Here is a 16,182-nt window from a genome sequence, read left to right as displayed (position 1 = left end):
TCAGAGGCAGGGTCTCGCCCTGTCACTCAGGCTGGAGTGCAATGGAGCAACCTGGCTCACTGTAGCCTCAACCTCCAGGGCTCAGGAGATCCTCCTGCCTCAGCTTCCCGAGAAGCACGTGGTATACCACAGGCATGTACCACCATGCCAAGCTAATTTTTTCATTTCTTGTCCAGATGGGGTCTCACCATCTTGCCCAGGCTGTGACCCCTATTTTAGATGGCCTTTTGGGAAACATATCTTATTCATAATTATAGTCAGTAGAAAATGCCTTCTAGCAAGCGGGCACTCAAATGTGTCTGAATAATTTGGTCCCATTTTATCCACTGTTAAATTCCTCGTTAGGCTGCTTTTCATTCTCTTCCCACCAATCTCCAAATACCAGAGATAAGGACACATGTCCAGAGCACCCCCAATCTCTCGGGCAGGGGGGACTCTCCAGCAGAGAAGACCCAATATGGGAGTGTGGTGTGGGAATCATCTGCGAGTGCTGAAGAACTGGTCCTCTACCTGCCCCACTCTTTCCTTTCCATTAGGCTTAAAAGCGGAATTCTCCCAGTTGAGGGCATGGAAACTAAATGAGTTCCCTGTGCATTGTTCAGCTAATACAAGACCACAGGCAAGATCATTATTTGGGGTCTTTATTAAAACTGTGATCTCTGCTTTAGCAGGACAATGCAGGGACTTACTAGATGCAAACTGTAACAGCATATGCCTCCTAGTAAAGTAACGCTGGGAAGTTTGATTGGAGTCAATTATGTTTTATCATTAATTGCAGGAAAATGTGCATAATGTTCAATTTACCATTGTAAGCATGTTTAGGTGTACAGTTCAGTGGCATTAAGTGCACTCACACTGTTGTGCGACCGTCACCTCCATCCATCTCTACAATATTCTCATCTTCCCAAATTGAAAAACTCCCCTAATATTCTCATCTTCCCAAATTGAAAAACTCCCCATGAAACACTCACTTCCTATCCCCATCCACAGCACTTGGCACCCACCATTCTACTTTCTGTCTCTATGGATCTGATCTCTATGGACCTCCTAGGAGTGGAATCACACAGGATTTGTTCTTTTTTTTTTTTTTTTTTTTTTTGAAACAGAGTCTCACTCTGTCTCCCAGGCCCGGGCTAGAGTGCAGTGGTGCGATCTTGGCTCACTGCAACCTCTGCCTCCCGGGTTCAAGTGGTTCTCCTGCCTCAGCCTCCCAAATAGCTGGGATTAGTGGTGCCTGCCACCATGCCTGGCTAATTTTTATATTTTTAGTAGAGACAGGGTTTCACCTTGCTGGCCAGGCTGATCTTGAACTCCTGACCTCACGTGATCCACCTGACTTGGCCTCCCGGAGTGCTGGGACTAGAGCACATAAGCCACCGCGCCCAGCTGGAGTTGTCCTTTTGTGTCTGACTTCTTTCACTGAGCATGATGTCCTCAAGCATAACGCATAATGTCTAAGTTGCAGCCTGTGTCAGGATTTCCTTTCTTGGCGAGGCTGAGTAGTATTCCACTGTATAGATGGATCACATTTTATTTATCTATTCATTTGTTGGTGGGCACTTGAGTTGCTGCCACCTTTTTGCTACTGTAAATCATGCTGCTGTGAACATGAGTGTACAAATCCTTGTTTGAGTGTACAAATGTTTTCCATAGCAGCTACACTATTTTGCATACCTGCTAACACAGCTCACGTGGGTTCCAATTTCTCCATATTTTCACCAACATTTTTCTCTTTTTTTTTTGGATAACAGTCATCTTAATGGGTGTAAAGTGCTGTCTCATTAGGGTTTTGATTGGCATGTCCACAATGATTACTGTTGTGAAGTACCATTTCAACTACTTATTGACCATTTGTATATCTTCTTTGAAGAAACAAATAACTGCTCAAATCATTTGCCCTTTAAAAAAAATTTGCTGAGTTATAGAAGTTTTTTTTATGTATTTTGCATATTACCCTCTTATTAGAAATAATTCGGAAACGTTTTCTTCCATTCCTTGGGTTGTCTTCTTACTCTGCTGCTGCTGTTCTTGGATGCAGAAAAGTTTTTAACTCTCATGATCTAATTTTTCTATGTTTTCTTTTGTTGCATGTGCTTTTGATGTCCTATCCAAGAAATCACTGCCAGATCCAATGTCATAAAGATGCTTCCCTATGTTTTCTGCTAAGAATTTTACAGTTTTAGCTCTTATGATTAGGTCTTTGATCCACTTTGAGTTAATTTTTGTATATGTTATAAAATAAGGGTCCTGGCTGGGTACCACGGCCCATGCCTGTAATCTCAGGATGAGGTGGGAGGACTGCTTGAGGCCAGGAGTTCAACACCAGCCTGGGCAACATGGTGGACCCCCACATCTATAAAAGATTTAAAACAGCCCAGCATGGTGGCACATGCCTGTGGTCCCAGCTAGTTGGGAGGCGGAAGAAGGAGGATCTCTTGAGCCCAGGAGGCAGAGGCTGCAGTGTGCCACGATAACACCACTCATCCAGCCTGGATGATAGAACAAGATCCCGTTTAAAAAAAAAAAAAAAAAAAAAGCCAGGCGCGGTGGCTCAAGCCTGTAATCCCAGCACTTTGGGAGGCCGAGGCAGGTGGATCACAAGGTCAAGAGATCAAGACCATCTTGGTCAACATGGTGAAACCCCGTCTCTACTAAAAATACAAAAAATTAGCTGGGCATGGTGGTGCGTGCCTGTAATCCCAGCTACTCATGAGGCTGAGACAGGAGAATTGCCTGAACCTAGGAGGTGGAGGTTGCGGTGAGCCAAGATCGTGCCATTGCACTCCAGCCTGGGTAACAAGAGCAAAACTCTGTCTCAAAAAAAAAAAAAAAAAAAAAAAAAAAGGCAGGGGAGGTCCAATTTCATTCTTTTGAATATGGAAACCCAGTTTTTTCTCAACATCGTTTATTTAAAAGACTGTCTTTACCCCATTGAATAATCTTGGCATCCTTGCAGGGGTATAATACAGTCACGAGTCGCTTCATGACAGGGATATGTTCTCAGCAATGCATCCTTAGGCAATTTTGTCATTGTGTGAATATCACAGTGTGCCCTTAAACAAATCTGGATGCTACAACCTACTTAGCACACCTGGGCTGTAAGGTATATTGCTCCCAGGCTACAAGCTACCTAGCATGTGACTGCAGTGAATACCACAGGTAATTGTAACACAGTGGTAAGTATTTGTGTCTCTAAACATAGCTAAGCACAGAAAAGGTACAGGAAAAAAACAGCATTATAATCTTATGGGATCACTCTTGTATACGTGGTCTGTTATTGACGGAAATGTTGTTATGCATGACATGACTGTATTATAAACAAGTAATTAAAGTTAAGTAATAACACACAAGAATCTAATCTTGCTGGAAAGGGTACTCTAAAAGTGAACCACAAAAAGAAGCTGACAGGAATTAGATAACTTCTGTGTTTCCACTTTGACAGTAGTGGATGCATCCATGCACGCTGCTCATTCCTGTTTTCAATGATGCATTTCCTTACTGTTTTGTTTTTGGGGTTTTTTTGTTTTTGTTTTTTTTTTAAATTTGAGACAAGGTTTCGCTCTGTCACCCAGTGTGGAGTACAGCGGCACAATCTTGGCTCACTACAACCTCCACCTCCTGGGTTCAAGCGATTCTTCTGCCTCAGACTCCGAAGTCAGTGAAATTACAGGCGTACGCCACCACGCCCAGCTAATGTTTGTATTTTGAGTAGAGACAGGGTTTCACCATGTTGGCTAGGCTGGTCTCGAACTTTTGACCTCAGGTGATCCACCCATCTCAACCTCCCAAATTGCTGGGATTACAAGCATGAGCCACCTTGCCTGGTCACACTTCTTACTATTATATGTAAAAGGAATTTGTCTGTTCTGACCACACCACTCTACAGAGATACAAATATCACACGGGCACCTCTGCCTTTTCTCTTTACTACTAATGTAGATTGTCATATAATTTTTGCCGTTCCACGTCTGTTCTTCTCAGGAGAAATTCCCAGTGTTGAGCAGATTGTGAAAGAGATCCAGACTGATGAAATATCAAAAACCACTGGGCTATAGCAGTGTGTCTTTTTTTTTTTTTTAATCTTTAAAACTTAGGTTCACAAATTTGAGGACTCCAATTCAGACGAGACTTGTTGTAGAAACCAGGCAGATCTTCGGTCTTTAGAAGAAAGTGGCAAAATCAGTTCACTTCCTGGGCGGGGACTGAGTGGGGCAGATGGTGGCAGCGGGTCACAAGCCACAAGCTGCCGAGACAGACTCATGACAGACAGGGCATCAGGCACGACCTTCACAGGGTGAACTGAGACGCACAACCGTCTCCAGCAGGGAGCCACAGTCCAGGTGGCTCTTCCTCCGTCCCACTACCCTGTATTTAGGAAGTCAGCAGATCAGGAAGGGACTGTGCTGATAACTGGCTCTGCCTTCAAAGAACACTTGGGAGATAATTAACCCACAGGCCACCAAGCCCAGATATTTGAGGAACGAGGAGGATCAGAGGAAGCCCAGGAGAGACATATCTGCCGGAGGCGGGTAAAGGGGCTTAAAGAGAAGTGCGGCTTTTTCTAGTGTCCACACCTCCAACCCAAGGAAGCTCCCATGATTGACCACATCTAGTCACTGACCTTGATCAATTCCATGGCCAGGCATTAAGGCAAGTCTCCACTAACTTTCTCACCCCAGAGAAGCCCCATTCCAATTCTAGCCCCTCCATGGACTCTGTCAGTCACTCCCAGCAATGTCTTAACTCTAAAAAATCCAGCTACAACAAAAGATTTGGATGCACAAAATTTATTTTCATGAGGTTTCAGCTCCACGTGAAAGGGCTGATACCATGCAAATAGCTTTTCTGACAGCTCAGCAGAGATGATTTTCCTTGTTGATTATCCACAACACATTCTCAGGTCTTAGGTGAACAGTGTGTTCTGATAGGAAGACGATGGGTTACAGGTGCTGGGTTTTTCTACATGGGCAGTTTCTCCCCAAGAGCCTCACTCCTTACATCATCATCTAGAGCAGTAATTAATTTCAGAAGCCACTCCTGGCTGCCACAAGCTGCATACCTACTTCCAGAACTGGCCCAACCCGTCAGGAAGCAACCAGAGTCCTCAAGGGACAGACACCAAGGGCTATGTGTTGGTGAGTCAGAGACCAGAGCACAGAGGAAGCAATGCCCCTTGAGTACAGAGCCCTTCCCAGCCCAGAGTGCTGCTCCAACTCTAACCCAAGCTGGCCAGGGCCTGAAAGACAAAGAAGAATGCCACAGAGAAAGGCCAGGGCACTACAGCATTTTAAAAAACATGCTCCTAGGTATAAGAAGGCAACAAAATTCATCCTGCAAGATGGATGTGGCCAGACTCTTCTTTAATTTCAACAAGCAGGAGAAGATAGCAAAGTAAATATTATTCCTTTCTCCCTTAAAGGAAGCAAAAATATGATGTTAAACACCACTGAAGAGTCTAAGGGGTTTTATAAACCTCAAAATCAGCATCACATTCATAGACACGAGTGCTAGTCACATACAGCCACGTAACATGCGTTAGACCAGGGCTTGGCAAGCTTTTCGTGTCAAGTGCGTAATAGCAAATATTTTAGGTTTTGCAGGTCAGGCGCTCTCTGTCAAGATGACTCAACTCCATCCACTGTGGGGTGAAATGATTGTGGCTGTGTGCCAATAAAACTTTATTATGGTCCCAATTTTAGTATATTTGCTGCCGAAGTGAGCACATTTACGGACACTGAAATGTGAATTTCAGATAATTTGGTATGTCCTAAAATATTCTTCTTTTGATTTTTTCCAACTACTTAAAAACGTAGGGGGGAAAAGCATTCTTAGCTCATGGGCTGTACAAAAACAGGCAGTGACTTGGATTTAGCCCCCGGGCTGGTTTGCCCACTCTGTATTAGACTCAGATGTTTGGATTCATGTCTTTAAAAGACAGCCTAAAATAACTCCAAATAAATAAATGGGCAGGTATCAAATGGCCCATGTAATGACAAATACCATTCTAGAAATCTGTGTCCAGCAGGTCAAGGACACTCCGGGGGTGAAGACCAACATTCCTGTCATGTCTCCATCTCAGAGGCGGAGGATGTGGGGTTTGGGGCAGTCTCTGAAAAGGGCGTGTACATGGGCAGGACCTAGAGCAATGTCACAGGGAAGCGGGTGGGGACAGCCCTCGTGTCTTATGGATCCTGACCCTCTGCTGTGGGTGGAATGTTTATGTACTCCCAAAACTCACATGTTGAAACCTAACCTCCAGTATGATGGCATCTGGAGGTGGGGCCTTTGAGAGGTGATTAGGTCATGCATGGGGCCCTGAGGAGTAGCATTAGGGTCCTTGCAAAAGAGGCCCCAGAGACCACCCCTGCCCCCTCCACCACGTAAGGACACAGCTGGAAGGCAGAAACAACCGGAAAGCAGGCCCTCCCCAGATCTGCCGGTGCCTTGAACTTCCCACCCTCCAGAACTGACAGCAATACATTCCTGTTATTTATAAGCCAGCCAGTCTATACTATTTTTGTTGCAGCAGCCTGAATGAACCCACGCCCTCCTTCCCTCCGCCCCTCATCCTGTGTAGCTCTTACATGCACTCAGGACCTTCACCGTTCAGGGTCTTTGGGAATTTCACAGAGGTGGAGAAACTTGCAGATTAGAGAAAATTATTATACAAGATAACATCTTTGGATCGTTTGTTTGTTTTGAGACAGGGTATTGCTTTTGTAACCCAGGTTGCAGTGCAGTGCTCACCGCAGCCTCAACAGCCCAGGCTCAAGAGATCCTCCCACCTTACCCTCTGGAGTAGTTGGGACCAGAGGCACATGCCACCACACCTGGCTATTTTTGTATTTTGTATTTTTTTTTTTTTTTTGAGACGGAGTTTCGCTCTTGTTACCCAGGCTGGAGTGCAATGGCGCGATCTCGGCTCACCGCAACCTCCGCCTCCTGGCTTCAGGCAATTCTCCTGCCTCAGCCTCCTGAGTAGCTGGGATTACAGGCACGCACCACCATGCCCAGCTAATTTTTTTTGTATTTTTAGTAGAGACGGGGTTTCACCATGTTGACCAGGATGGTCTCGATCTCTTGACCTTGTGATCCACCCGCCTCGGCCTCCCAAAGTGCTGGGATTACAGGCTTGAGCCACCGCGCCCGGCCTGTATTTTGTATTTTTTATAGAGACAGGATTTTACCATGTTGCCCAGGCTGGTCTCGAACTCCTGAGCTCAAGTGATCTTCCTGCCTCAGCCTCCCAAAGTGTTGAGATTACAGGCATGAGCCACCGTGCCAGCCCAGATAACACCTTTGAATATACATTTGTCAGCCAGGTGAGGTTGTAGTGAGCCGAGATCATGCCATTGCACTCTAGCCTGGGCAACAGAGCAAGACTTCATCTCAAAACAAACAAACAAACAAACAAAAAACAACGCATTTCTCCAAAGAAGATCTACAGACAGCCAATAAGCACATGAGAAGAGGCTCAGCATCATTAGTCATTAGAGAAATGCAGATGAGAACCACAATGAAATGCCACTTCACACCTGCTAGGTTAGTTACAGTAAAAACAAGGAAAAATACAAGTGCTGGTGAGGATGTGGAGAACTGGAGCCCTCACTCACTGCCAATGGGAATGCAAGAGGACAGTTTGGCAGTTACCTGCAGTTACCATATGACTCGGCAACTCCACTCCTAGGTATATTCCCCGAAGAAATAAAGCTATATGTCCAGGCAAAAGCTTGTCCACAAATATTCACAGCAGCACTATTTGTAATAGTCAAAAGGTATAAACAACCCAAATCTCCATGAAAGGATTAATGCATAAACAGATGTGGCCCATCCGTGCAACAGAATATTATTCAGCCATGAAAAATAATGAAGCTCTGACCCAGGCTATGATGTGGATGAATTTCAAAACAATATTATCTAATCTTCCAGTGAGATATATATATATATAAATATATATATATATACATATATATATGTATATATTACACACACACACACACACACACACACACACACACACACACACAAAGTGAAAGAAGCCAGTCACGAAAGGTCACATATTGTATGATTCTATTTATAGGAAATATTCAGAATAGAAAAACTCACATAGACGGAAAGTAGACTGGTGTTTGCCAGGGGCTGAGGAGTGGGGGATTGTGATTGACTTCTAACAGGTATAGAATTTCTTTTCATGGTGACAGAATGTTCTGGAATTAAAGAGTGACGATGGCTTCATCATACTGTGAAAATCCTAAAATCCACCAAATGAAAACCACTTAAAAGTGGTTAAAATGGTGAATTTTGGGCTGGGCGCGATGGTTCACGCCTGTAATCCCAGCACTTTGGGAGGCCGAGACGGGGGGATCACGAGGTCAAGAGATCGAGACCATCCTGGTCAACATGGTGAAACGCTGTCTCCACTATAAATACAAAAAGTTAGCTGGGCATGGTGGCGCATGCCTGTAGTCCCAGCTACTTGGGAGACTGAGGCAGGAGAATTGCTTGAACCCAGGAGATGACGGAGGTTGCAGTGAGCCGAGATGGCACCACTGCACTCCAGCCTGGGTAACAAGAGCAAAACTCTGTCTCAAAAAAAAGAAAAAAAAAAAAAAAAAAAAAAAAGGTTAATTTTGGGCTGGGTATGGTAGAGCATGCCTGTAAACCCAGCACTTTGGGAGGCTGAGGCTGGGGATTGTTTGAAGCCAGGAGTTCGAGACCAGAGTGGGCAACACAGTGAGACCCTGTCTCTACAAAAATCAGCCAGGCATGGTGGTGTGCACCTGTAGTCCCAGCCCAGGAGGTGGAGGCTGCAGTGAGCCATAATTGCACCACTGTACTACAGTCTGGGTGACAAAGCAAGACCCTACCTCAAAAAAAAAAAAAAAAGGTGAATTCTATCTCAATTGAAGAAAGATGATGACACTGAGTGCTGGCAAATGCCAGCCATGAAGAGAAACAATGATATAAAGATTAAAAGCATTCCTGGATTCTTCCCCTCAGGAGAAGTAAAATCTGATTTTCCCATAATTACAAGAAAATTAGGCATAGCAACTTAACAAAGTACAATTTGAACATTTCCAGAAGTGAATCTCAGTAACAAATATCCATTGAACACGATCCCTAAGAAACTTTGTGAAAATCTCGAGTGACGGGGAGGGAAATAGGTGTGGGGAAGTGTGTTTCCGAAATGCTGAGTCTAAGCTGGCAAAACATGTTTAGATGAGGCCCGTCAACCTAAGAAGCCGAGGAACCGAATGAGGAACGAACTGCGGGAGGTAAGCATTTTACACTCAGGGTCTGAAATGAGACTATGTCACAGTTTGGGAGTCAGAGAACTGGAGACTTTCTGGGCCAAGCCCTCCGTGAACATTAACCCTGGAGAATAAAGGAGTAGGGAGTTTCTAGAAGATTCTACATTCAGGGGGAGAAAAAAAAGAAAGGAAACCTGTGGATGTTGGGGTCTCAGAAATCTTAAAGGATGTTAAAAAAGAAAAACAGGATTTACCGAATTTAAAATGAGAGGAAAGCTCAGATTAAGAATGAATAACTTGATCTAGGATTAGGTCACAGGAATTCTGGTTTTAAATTGTTTGCGTGGAGTTCAAGAGAAAGAATTTGTACCATAATAAGAAGCCAACTACAACAGCAAGAAAGAGGTTCAAGAACAGGATCTAGTGACTGCACAACTGAGCTCCCTCCGGGGCTGGAGAGAGCAGGGGCTCAAGTCCCTAAACCGGGGCCATGTCATCAGGGCGTCAATGACCCAAGGAAGCAGCTCAGGCGCGGAGGGTGGCCCGGCAAGCTGCACCCTGGGCTGCTGGAGGGTCTTCCATTGGGAAGGCAGCAGAATAAATGCTCTGGTGAAGAATAAAGGTAGCAGAGTTTACAGCCACGCATCTGGAGGGAATTCAGAGGGGCGGGGCATGCCGTTGCTAGGCTCTGAGTCCGCGCAGGAGTCAAGGGTGACAAGCGTGAACTTGTGGCTGTGCAAACCAGCCCAGCAGCCAGGCGTCCCCGAGAGGCACTCGCAAGCATGGGCACAGCTCACGGTGACAGAATGAGGCTGAGTCAGTTACACGTGGGCTGTGGGACAAGCAGAGCCAAGCTGACAGGGAACACGTTCCAGAGGAGGGGCCAGGGCAGGGAGAGGCTGCCAGGGGGTCTGAGCATGCCCTAAGTGGCCCACAGAACACTGTGGATGAGTTCAGTGTGCATTTTCCTGGGGGGTGGGGACACAAGTTTTCGCCAGGCTGTCAAAGAGTCTGGGACCTACCACTCTGGAATGTTAAGAAAGTAAAGAGTCTGTGTTGGCTTTGGAGACAATGAGTGGGATGGGGACTTAGGACAAAGGACACGCATGTGGTAAAAAAGGCCCTGTGGTGTGGGGGAGGGGAGGAGGTGGCTCCCATCCTGCTGGAGGAGGTGCAGTTTCAGAAGAGGACAAAAGTGGAAAGTCACCTTTGCGGTAGGAATGGAGCGTGGATTAAGCAGCGGCGAGCTAACGCCCAGGGGAGGAAGCCCTCAGCAATTTCCCTCCTGAGAGTATGCGGACATCTCACACGTGTACACAAATATATTTGGACATGGGTGCTTACTGCAGCATTGGTGGTAAAGTAGAAGGTGTAACCAAAATGCCTCTGAATAAAGGCTACGACCAGGCATGGGGGGCTCACGCCTGCAGTCCTAGCACTTTGAGAGGTTGAGGCTGGCAGATTACCTGAGCTCAGGAGTTCGAGACCAGCCTAGTGAACGTGGTAAAACCTCGTCTCCACTAAAATACAAAAAAGTAGCCAGGCGTGGTGGTGGGTACCTGCAATCCCAGCTACTTGGAAGGCTGAGGCAGGAGAATCGCTTGAACCCAGGGGGCGGAGACTGCAGTGAGCGAAGATTGCACCACTGCACTCCAGCCTGGGTGACAGACTGAGACTCTGTCTCCAAAAAAAAAGGCCATGTGCAGTGCTGCCTGTGATCCCAGCACTTTGGATGGCTCAGGCGGGCAGATCACAAGGTCACGAGTTTGAGACCAGCCCAGCCAATATGGTGAAACCCTGTTTCTACTAAAAATACAAAAATCAGTAGGGCGTGGTGGTGTGTGCTTGTAATCCCAGCTACTCAGGAGGCTGAGGCAGGAGAGTTCCACGAACCTGGGAGGCGGAGGTTGCAGTGAGCCGAGATGGTGCCCCACTGCACTCCAGCCTGAGAGACAGAGTGAGACTCTGTCGCCAAAAAAAAAAAAAAAAAAAAAAGGCTAAGTTAAGTAAGTACCTAGGACAGGTCTGTACAGTGGAGTATCCGACTGTTACGTAGAAAGAATGAAGCACAAACACAAATAGTGAGTTACAAGGAAAGATACAGGTACAAGGTCAATGAACCTCTAGAACATCATGCTAAAATAGCCACTCGCAAAAGGCTACTTACTATATGATTCCACTTTCATGAAGTTTCCAGAACCGGCAAATCCACAAAGATAGAGTGACTTAGTGGCTACCATGAGCTGGGGAAGGAGGTGGGGAGTCTCTGCTTAATGGGGACGAGGTGTCTTTTTGGGCTGATGACTCTGTAATTAGATGCTGGTGATGGCTGCATAACCTTGACAATATACTAAAAGCCACTAAATTGTACACATTAAAAGCGTGAATTCTATGGCATATGAATTACATCTCAATGCAAGAAATAATAAAGAATTGGTGTGTACATTTTATAGGCCTGTGAAATATCTGAAAGCATCCACACCAAACTTTTCCCAGTGGTGGCAGGGGCAGATGAGAGAGGAAGAAGAAGCCAGAGGCTCTGTTTTTCTTTTATACTATTTGGATTTTCTTTTTTTTTTTTTACAATGAAAAGTAAGATTTATATAATGTAAAAGAGAAGCAGTCAGAATTATGGGGACTACACATAGGAACCCAAAGTCCTGAAATGGTCACTAGGGATTTCAGGGGACAGAGCACTGAAATGGCTTGTAGGACACCACCTGTGATACCAAGTCCAGCGATAGTCACTTTAGGAAATGGCCAACACGGAGGTCAGGTGGACCCATGCCACTCAGACTTTGTGAGTGACCTTATGTTCTCAGGCTACGAAGTATCTGCACGGCAGAGTAAGTAGCAAATATAGTAGTCGCCTTTTAAAAAGAAGAGTTCACTGAAAACTTGTGCCTGCCTTGACTTCAGCACCTTTCCTGTGCAGTTGGTGTAGAAGCGAGGGCCACATGTGGCTGCTGAGCGCCTGACATGGGGCTGGTCCCAAGATTTCTAAGACTCAGCACACAAAAAAGAATGTGAAATATCTCAACAATAATTTTTCATATTGATTATATATTGAAATGAATATTTTCGATACAGTGCATTGGATAAAATGTATTATTAAATTACTTTCACTTGTCTCTTTTTACTTTTTAAAATGCGGCTACTAGAAAATTGCAAATTTAGCCGGGCGCGGTGGCTCAAGCCTGTAATCCCAGCACTTTGGGAGGCCGAGGCGGGTGGATCACGAGGTCGAGAGATCGAGACCATCCCGGTCAACATAGTGAAACCCCGTCTCTACTAAAAATACAAAAAAAAAAATTAGCTGGGCATAGTGGCACGTGCCTGTAATCCCAGCTACTCGGGAGGCTGAGGCAGGAGAATTGCCTGAACCCAGGAGGCGGAGGTTGCGATGAGCCGAGATCGCGCCATTGCACTCCAGCCTGGGTAACAAGAGCGAAACTCTGTCTCAAAAAAAAAAAAAAAAAGAAAATTGCAAATTTCACATATGGCTTGTGTTATGTTTCTGTATTGGCCAGTAATGATCCAGAAGACCCTTAGAGCAAATCATCTTAGGATAAGTTTAAGAATTCACAAATACCTTAAGAGAGCCTATTTTACTAGAAAGTAAGCAAAATGCCTCAAGACTGCATGACAGACATGACCATTATTTCTGAGACCCAAACGCAAGACTGATTGCTGAGATCAAGTAAAAAATTGGAATACTTATTTTTCACATAAAAAATCTAAATATGTTAATACACCATTTCATACAAAAGTACATTATTAAATAACCACATTATTAAGATCACTGCAAGAAAATGGACCATATTTACAATGTTTTGTAAACTTACTAGTGTGTGGATATGTACCCTGGTTATGAAATACACTTGAAGATATAAAGAAGAGCCAAAATGATTTTAAAAAAGGTAGACTAATATTTTCTATTATTATTGGAGACCACATCGTATTTTGGATTCATGCAATTTTGCACACAGTGAAACTATTAATTTTCCAAGGTAATTCATTTAAAGTATTGTATTAGCATGAAGTTTCTTACTTCTCTAGAATATTTGGCTTATCTGAAAGAGATCAGTTTAAGATCTCTGGATGTACTGGAACTTTTGATCCTTCACAGTATCAATATTTAATGAATCACTTAGCTTTATTTATTAGACATGTTGAATGAGGGCTGAGTTCCTTCCTGCCACTTTGGTTACCATTGCCACACACAATTTGTAAACCAGTCCTACCATGTATTACTAATTAATAAAATTTCAACTGATAAAAAGAGAAAGAAAGAAAGCAAAATGATTTTTTAGATGTAGATGTGATCTCTATCTTGTAAGAAGTCATGTAATTTTGACAAATAATTACTGGATTTGGTGGCCCACAAATACAGTTAGACATGGTCTCTTTCCTTAAGGGTTTTGCATGGATGGGGAGAAAAAGAAAAGGAGACAAATACAGATAATTTCTTACGTGGCAAAAGGTGACAGGTGCAGACTCCAGATGGAACAGGGTACCATAAACAGCGGGGCAGGGGAATCTGGGCAGCATTCAGTCCTGGACCCTGCTGGAGGTGGGGTAGGGAAAATCAGGCAGAGGTATAGACAAGGGGAGAATGTGTGGCAGGGAAGGGGTCAAAAGACCAAGCTGGTTAGAGCTCGGGAAATAAAGGGGAAAACAGGCTGGGGCACTTGGGGAAAGTCTATGAATGTGGGTCACCCTGGACTCCACCATAGGGGCAAGAGTCAGGAAACTACCACCCACCGCCCAAATCTGGCCCAGCCATTAGCCTGTTTGTGTATGGCCCATGAGTTAAGAATGGCTTTTACATTTTGAAGTGGTTAGAAAAAAACTAAAATCAAAATATTTTGTGACGCATGAAAATTATAGGAAATTCACATTTCAGTGTCCATAAAGTTTGACTGGCACACAGCCATGCCCAAGTGCTCACATGTCATCTACATCTGCTTTCAAGCTCCATCGGGAGAGCTGAGTAGGTGAGATAGCGACCATCTGGGCCGCAGAAGCTAAAACATTTACTATCCAGCCCTTTATAGAGAATGTTTGCTGATCCCTGCTTCCTTGGAACACTAAAGCATCCTGTGAGCCTTCTTTGCTCAAATAAAATAAAGACACTGCTTAAATAAAATAATGGCACTTGTGCCAATCTGCAGGAATACTTATTGGCTAGGATCCTCGAAGTTAAAGCGTTTCTCCTGTAAATATTTCTTCAAGCCTTGGTAGAGGTTCCCTCTTATCTGCTAATGAAGAGTAGCAAAAAACCAAAAATTAGTGGGATACCTGCAGGTTCCACACTATTGGAAGCCCTGCGCTGGCTTGTCTCACCCAACCAACAGCACTTTCAGAGAATGGGTGCTCATAGTTGATACTGTACACTCTCATTTCTTATAATTTAATCACTTCACATTAATAAAATGTTCTGGCCGGGCGCGGTGGCTCAAGCCTGTAATCCCAGCACTTTGGGAGGCCGAGGTGGGTGGATCACAAGGTCGAGAGATCGAGACCATCCTGGTCAACATGGTGAAACCCCGTCTCTACTAAAAATACAAAAAGTTAGCTGGGCGTGGTGGTGCATGCCTGTAATCCCAGCTACTCAGGAGGCTGAGGCAGGAGAATTGCCTGAGCCCAGGAGGCGGAGGTTGCGGTGAGCCGAGATCGCGCCATTGCACTCCAGGCTGGGTAACAAGAGCGAAACTCCGTCTCAAAAAAAAATAAATAAATAAAATGTTCTGAGTTCACATGATTTAATTCAATGCACTCATGGTATTCCATGATGTTTCACAGTATCATGTGCTCTCCCCTCCCAGGGTCCCCCACTGTCTTAAGGCCATTGCTGAGGGCAGCTAGAAGCAGCAGATTTGGAAGAACACGGAACAAGAGGACCCACACCATACCCTTCATCTAAAGGAAGAAATCAGAAGTTTACTTTAACAGTCAACAGTGAATTAGAGAGTCTGAATTAGAACAGTATAATCAGAAATAGAAAGGAAAGAATCAATACAAGACCAATTTGGGTGGTGGGACCTATGAGAAGTAGTGAGTAGAAAAGAGGGCAGTGCGTTAGTGGAGGTGAAGGAGAGTGGGGAGAAGACCCCCAGCGTTTAACACTGGGCAACAGAGGAGACAGCTCCATCTGTAGTCTTGGACTAGACCCTGGGGAGGAAGAATGAAGGGTCCACACTACTCGGGTTTCTGGCAAGAGCAGGGTGCCCGGGGGGGGATCCAATGGCCACACATCTCTCTTTCTCTTGGGGCCTTGCCTTTCTTCCTAGACCCTGGGCCCAGCACTTTCTGAAGCAAAAAACTCTTGAGTGGAGTTTAGCTGCAGGAAAGATTCCTCAGCTACCTGCCCAAGAGACTGAGATGTGCATTAGAACATCTTTACCCTTCTGAGGGCGTGATCATTGTTCCAATTCTGCTATGATTTTGCAAGGATTAGAACTCATGTAACGCACCAGGCACATAGTAGGTGCTCATGGATAATATCATGGCAACTCTTATTTATTTATTTATATTTTTGAGACAGAATCTCGCTCTGTCGCCCAGGCAGGAGTGCAGTGGTGTGATCTCAGCTCACTGCAACCTCCGCCTCCTGGGTTCAAGCAGTTCTCTGCCTCAGCCTCCGGAGCAGCTGGGATTACAAGTGCTCACCACCATGCCAGGCTAATTTTTGTATTTTTAGTAGAGAAGGGGTTTTAACCACGTTAGCCAGGCTGGTCTTGAACTCCTAATCTCATGATCCACCCGCCTCGGCCTCCCAAAGTGCTGGAATTGCAGGTGTGAGCCACTGTGCCCGTCCTATTATTAATTTTTTATTATTATTTTAGAGACAGGTCTTGCGCCAGCACCCAGGCTGGAGTGCGGTGGTGTGAACATGGCTCACTACAGCCTCCAACTCCTGGGCTCAAGT

General features: G+C 45.0%; 1 protein-coding gene across 3 annotated transcripts in view; it reads right to left on the bottom strand.

Annotated features, from left to right (window-relative positions):
* RFX2 (regulatory factor X2) overlaps positions 1 to 16,182 on the bottom strand; it is a 118,515-nt gene that overhangs the window by 88,775 nt on the left and 13,558 nt on the right. The window contains exon 1 of one of the 3 annotated variants that reach the window (XM_010349517.3): positions 13,725 to 13,807. The exons of the other annotated variants lie outside the window; for them this stretch is intronic. The gene's annotated coding sequence lies outside the window, so the exon portion shown is untranslated. Of the gene's footprint in view, positions 1 to 13,724; positions 13,808 to 16,182 lie in introns of those variants that run through there. 3 annotated transcript variants of the gene reach the window in all.

The sequence above is a fragment of the Saimiri boliviensis genome, chromosome 14 (assembly GCF_048565385.1).
Source record: "Saimiri boliviensis isolate mSaiBol1 chromosome 14, mSaiBol1.pri, whole genome shotgun sequence".
Classification (NCBI taxonomy): domain Eukaryota; kingdom Metazoa; phylum Chordata; class Mammalia; order Primates; family Cebidae; genus Saimiri; species Saimiri boliviensis.
This window is presented reverse-complemented; position numbering and strand designations above follow the sequence as displayed.